The 6,000-nt window shown below is 45.6% G+C and overlaps 1 long non-coding RNA gene and 1 other non-coding gene across 2 annotated transcripts; both read left to right on the top strand.

Annotated features, from left to right (window-relative positions):
• Positions 1-42: 42 nt before the first annotated feature.
• LOC132517966 (uncharacterized) lies at positions 43-4,082 on the top strand. The gene is made up of 2 exons (XR_009539848.1): positions 43-347; positions 2,713-4,082. It is a non-coding gene; the product is annotated as an uncharacterized LOC132517966 (long non-coding RNA).
• On the top strand, positions 2,544-2,613 carry LOC132518952 (small nucleolar RNA SNORD123). The gene has a single exon (XR_009540065.1). It is a non-coding gene; the product is annotated as a small nucleolar RNA SNORD123 (small nucleolar RNA).
• Positions 4,083-6,000: the final 1,918 nt, after the last annotated feature.

The following is a 6,000-nucleotide window of genomic DNA, read 5'->3' on the forward strand; positions in this document are numbered from 1 at the left end:
AAACCCGAGCGCTCCACCCCGTTTCTGACCTCCCTGGGCCCCTCCCCTGACACCTCCCCTTCCCGGGACCGGACCCCCTCCGCTACCCCGGCGTCCCCCTGGACTCCAGGGGCCCCACTGCTGCCTGCCCAGTGCGACTGCGCCCGAGCCTGGACTTTCAGGGACGCCCTCTCCCCCGCCTTGCAGAGACTTTCTGTAGCTCCTCCGCCCCCGGTCCCGCAGCTCCGACGTGGCTGCTGCGGGGGGAGGGGACCTGGGGAGAGTTGGGGGGTCGGCATAAAGGGCCGGAGGCAGCGCGGGCGGAGACCCGAGATGTGGCGCGTCCACTCCGCCGGCCTCAGCTCCAGGTACGTGCGCGTCCCCCGGCTGAATCCGGCCGTGTGATGAGAGCGGGGGCAGGGGCCGCGGGGTCCTCCCGACTCCGACTCTGTGATTTTGTTCTTTCTGTGCGACATCCTCCTGCGCGCTCTGAGCTGGAAACTTCTTAAAGACCGAGGGAGTTGCTGCGGATTCTTGGAGGAGCGATTTGGGGGTGCGCCTCCCGGCTAGATCGGCTCAGTTTCAGCAGAGTTGAGTTAGAGAAACGAACAGATGCAGCGAACCAGGGAGGCAGGTCAGGGGTCCCCAGGTGGCCACGCTGAGCCAGAGAGGGGGCCGCCAGATGGACAAAGTTATCTCGACCAATTATGGGGCAAATGTTATTGATACTTGCTGCCCTTTTGCCGAATCTTTCGCCTTTATCGAGCGAGTACTCAGGTGAAAAGATTCTTAATTGGAAAGCAGAGTACCTTTCAAGACTCCTGAAATTTGTTGCAAAATTTGTTGATACTCTGTTGCAAAACTTCGGTAGGGAAAGCTGTAGGGCCGCGCCTGACCCTTTCCTTCTGGATGGGGGTGGGGAACAGTCTCTCTGGGCCCTTTTTTCTCCATCTCGGCCTCAAAGGGTGGCTTTCAAGTTTCCGTTGCGTAAGGAAACTCATGAACGTCCCCACCACGACCCTCTTACCGCAGTGACAATGGAAAGCTCTACGGCCCACATTCACACAGCCGCTCCAGGGCCAGTGGCCGGGTCTTGGGATTCCCGATAGTGGGAGTGGCCCAGCGTGCCCAAGACTGTGCCCTTGAGTTCAGCTACAAGACAAAGAGCCCATCTCTAGCTGCAAGGTGTCATGGCCACGCAGATCCAAGAGAAAAAGAATCGGAAAACAAATTGACATTGATTTGTCTTTAGTTTCTAGAAATATTTTTTTTTTCTAGAAAGTAGTTCCGCAGGTTTCCATGGAAGCTCAGCCCAGCCTCAGAACTCCAGTCTCTCTGTAGCGCTGGTGATGGAGCTGCTGTGGGTACTCAAGGCCTCACTCGGATTTCCTTTAAGACGTCCGGAGGAAATGTCAGTAGCTGGGCGGGTCTCGGGGGTGCATTCTTCCTTGGGTTGTGCTGGGAGCGCTCAGCCTGGTGCCTGGCAGCTGCCGGGCTCCTGGGGCCTTAATGAAAAGCTTAACACGCCTCCTTCTGTGCTTGACACGTGGGGCACTAGCTCCATTCCCGACATTCCGATTCTCCTGTTTACGTGGCACAGAGGCCCAGGAGCGCTCCCCCCCCGGAGGAGGAGGCTGGCCAAGGTCTAGCCCGACTGCTCTGTCCCTGGGGAGGTGGGAAGGGGAGGGAGGACACTGCCCTACACCTGACCTTGCAACCCTTGGGTGGATATGCTGACCTTGTATCCTCCAGATGCCAGGGCAAAGGGAGAAAGAAACTAGAACCCAAATGTGTTTAACTACTCCTTGTTCTTTGCCCCTCAACACTACAGTTAAAGGCGTTAAAAAAAAATTCTCTGCATATAGAGAGCTAAGCAGTGGGAAGGAAGTAGCTATCTACTCCATAACCCAGGAGGGCTAGTAACATTTAATTCAATAAGTTATGTAACTTTATATGTATGTTTGGGGGGGGTCGATTTTACAGGTACTTTACAGACTATACCAAAGCATTATTATGTATTTTTAGTGATAATGAATTACAAATACATTAATAATAAAAATAAGGAATGGGAGAAACCAAATAATAATTTAGGGTGCATCCTTAGTTTTAAAGCAAAATGGAACTAAACTGAAGTCATGACTTTGCCTTGTGACCTGGAGAAAGTTCCTGAACTTTTCTGAGGTATAGTTTCTTCATCAGGAGCTTAAACAAACCTAATGTCACATAGGTCCTTGTAAACATTAAAGGAAAAAGAAAGTGACGTAAGTGAAATACTCACCCAGGGTCCAGCACAGAAGTAGGCTCTCTACAACAAAAATTATTTAAAAGAATCCACAGGTGTTTCCTTTTTCCAAATGCAATTTCTGGGATTTTTCCTTAGAACTACTCACTGAAGAAATTCTGGCATTAAGCTGCTACACATCACAGTCAAAACTGGAGGTGATCATTTCAAAACAAAACTGTTTAGTTCTCTTCCTTTAAAAATGAAATCATAGCTTTCCCTAAACTGTGTTAGGTAAGCCATGCAGTTAATGTAAAAGAATGAGAAATCCAACCAAACGCGTGGTGGAAATGATGAATTCTGGGGCGCTGATTCATGTGATTTGAAAAACGCCATCCATTTCCTGATTCACCTCAGTTTCTGGGTGGAACTATGAAGGATCTCTTATGTCTCTGAAATAAGTAATTGATTTTGTCTTGTCTTTTCTTCCCTCCCTTGTGCTTGAATTCCAGCCACATGGTTAAACTGCCAACTTAGAGGAGAGAAGCTGGGAGGGGGCTGCAGAGAACATCACCCAGAAGAGATCATGATGCTGCTGTGGGTCACAAATGACCTTAAAGGGAAACCTTGCTGTTGGTGATCCTTACAATGCGATGAGATTATATTAATATCATGAAAAACTTCAGCCCAGAAGTTGTGACTCTAGACATTTACATCGTAACTGGATTTTCCTACCAATGAGGCGGGAACACGTTACAATCACCATCAACATATGTTCTCTTTTCCCCCCTGTTTTCCTTCTTTTAGATCCATGGCATTTAAGAACTGGAACAACTGCTGGATCATCTGATCAACCCCATCAGTTTTTTTTCTTAAAATGGCCAAACATTGATAAAAAGATATCTGTTTGAGCATCACTAAAATTGCACAATGCTGCTTTTTGTTCACCAATTTTAAGTATTTGGAAGACCCATGAATAAGGTTGCAGGTGACATTGGGATGCTCCCCAGAATTTTTACAGATGAAGAATCACCGAGAAAGGAGAGTTCAGGGAGTCATCAGCTCCTACTCACATCCCTTGAGCTTCCCCAGAAACTCTTTAGGTTTTTTTTAACCCAAGAAACGCTCACTCCCCTTTTAGTGTAGCAGCCCACTCCCCTGGCAGAGGTAAGCAGACCAGTTTTATTCCAAAAAAGCAGCCCAGGAACTAGGATAGAATGGAAAAAATAGTTATGACACATCTGAGCATGGGCATGGGACAAAGTGCAATTTCCTGGACCTTAAATGGAAGGACCAGGTCAACCACGTGGGCACCAGCGCTCTGCCAGTCTGTGCACTGGACATTCCATTGTGTCCCCTTCTCTGCAGTCTCAGTTTCCACCCAAGTCCATCCAGGGCCTGCTTCAAGCTTCCCACGTCTGGTCAGGTGAACATGCTTTGCCACTGCTGGTTGTTCCGTGCAGGTTAGCACAGAGTAACCTGGCCCTCGCCCCATCCAGGTGAGCTCTGCTCACCAGTGAGCTCTCTTGATCTCACTTCACAGGTGAAAACCACCTTCCCAGACGTCACAGCCACGTTCAAGGGAACAGCCTGCTTAAAATCTATCTACTGCAGACCTCAGCAAGAACTCAAGGATACAACGATCAGGGCATATATTCAATAAGAAATGCTCACTTATTTTTTACTTAGAAAAGCTTAGTAATTAATCTCACTTTCAGTAAGGGTCTATTAATAAAAGATGTGTTTTACCTCAGCTATGTATCCAGAAGACCAAAGTATTCTAGAAATCTGAAGTATTTTTCCTGGTGTTTATGGTTAAATGTCTAGATATATTTTTCTAGCAACCCACTTTCCTTAAAATAAAATCGGTATGCTCAAAATACCTCAAGTCGCCTTTTTATAAGTATTGTATGGGCGGGGGGTGGGGGGGAAATGCTAAGTTTAAAAGATTGCGGGGATACCTACAGGAAATGCAAATGGTTTGCAGCATGGAGATAAAACACTCCTGAGTGTAATTTTCTGACATTGAGCCTTGTATATATCTTGAGTATCTATAAGCAAAGAAAGACTGTACCTTTAAATATATATATATGTTTGATACTTATTAATCAATGTCCTCTATATTCCTCTGTCTTTGGAAATAGAGCTTTGGTGGGGAAATAAGTACATTTGGGAATATATTTTTAAAAATAATGCTTATCCTACACAGATTTAGAAACACAAATTAGTCTGTCTTAGTTAATTCCATCATTTACCAGGGAGATCAACTCATAATGATCTTGAATTCAATGAAAAGAATATCTACTAAGTGAAATTACACCAGTAGGCAAAGTGTCTTCTGAAGCAAATCAGCAGGAAGATGAACTGTTAAGGATCCTGTCGCACCGTCTGTCAAATCTCATTTCAGACCCTCCTTTCCATTCCCGTTATCGTTGCCTTAATGCAGAATGTCAACTTCTCTCACCCAAAATACCAACCCCTCCTCTTACCTGTCTCCCTGTCACCCCTAGTCTATATCACTACACCACAGTGATCATCTGCAAACAACAACCCCTGCCCCCATCATCCTTAATAACATAGACCCCCTATTATATTTAAACTGTAATCTTCCTGGCTTTGAAAATAATTTTTTTTTCTTGCACTGAGGTTTGACTGTGGAATTTAGCCATGACGAATAAGATGTAAGTCCCTGGGATTCCAAGGAAGGCTTCATAAAGGGGGGCAATACCTACCTGGGTGTACTCTTTCTTGCCCTTCCCTCCCCCTTCCAGATTCCTGCCTGGAACTTGGTTGTGATAGTTGAAATTCCAGCCACCATCTTGGACTTGTAAGGTAACCTTAGGATATAAGCCATGAGCTAAGGATAGTAAAGCTGGGAAGAAAAAAAAAAAAAAGGCCTGAATCCCTAGTGACTTTACGAAGCCTCCTTATCAGCCCAGGATTGCTACCTGCAGACTTCATAACATGAAAAAGAAATGACTTCCCCGTCTGTTTTATCCATCATTGTCTCTATTCTGGTTTTCGCAGAAGAATGGGATTTCTAACTGACAGAACATGTATGACTCTTCCAGATCCAGCATCCCTGCAGGTTCATCTCTCAGCATTACCACCCATGCAGCCCTCCTTCTCTCCATCCCTCCCTCCCACACTGCTTTTCTGCTTTCAGTATAGCTTGTTGCCTGGCATGTGCCCGGCACTTGGATGCAGGTTGAGTAGAAGGGAGAGCAGCACAGCCAATGCCTGCCCTGTCAAAATTACCTTGGGGAGGTGGGAATCAATGACTGATCTCACAAGTATGTCAGCATAAGCCCTGGGAAGTGCTATGAAAGACAAGTTTAGGAGTGTCTGCTTTAGTCTGGGGAGTCAGAACAGGCATCATTGAGAAGGTGGCATTTGAGCTGACATTGGAAGGATGAGTAGTGACTAACAAGAAAATGGGGGAAGAGAGTAAGATTCCAGGAAAAAGCAGAAATATTTAACTTTAGAAGTTAACTCATACACAGTTGTTAAAATATCAAGGATAGTAATCGTAATTGCAAAAGAACAACCAGAGATACAATCTTCTAAAACAGTAGAGAGGAAAAAAGATGAAATAAAGACAACTTGCTCAATCCAGTAGAAGACTAGAAAGGGAATGAAGACAACTGTAAAGAAAAAAGTTGTAGAGAGAAAAACTAGAAGAAATTAAGTAAATATATAAAATCTGGTTCTATCAGAAAGCACAATACACAAAGCGGAAAATACACCAGACAAACATCAGTCAGAATAAAGCTAGTTTACAAATACTAATACCAGAAACA

This window comes from Lagenorhynchus albirostris, chromosome 3, assembly GCF_949774975.1.
Source record: "Lagenorhynchus albirostris chromosome 3, mLagAlb1.1, whole genome shotgun sequence".
In the NCBI taxonomy this organism is placed as follows: domain Eukaryota; kingdom Metazoa; phylum Chordata; class Mammalia; order Artiodactyla; family Delphinidae; genus Lagenorhynchus; species Lagenorhynchus albirostris.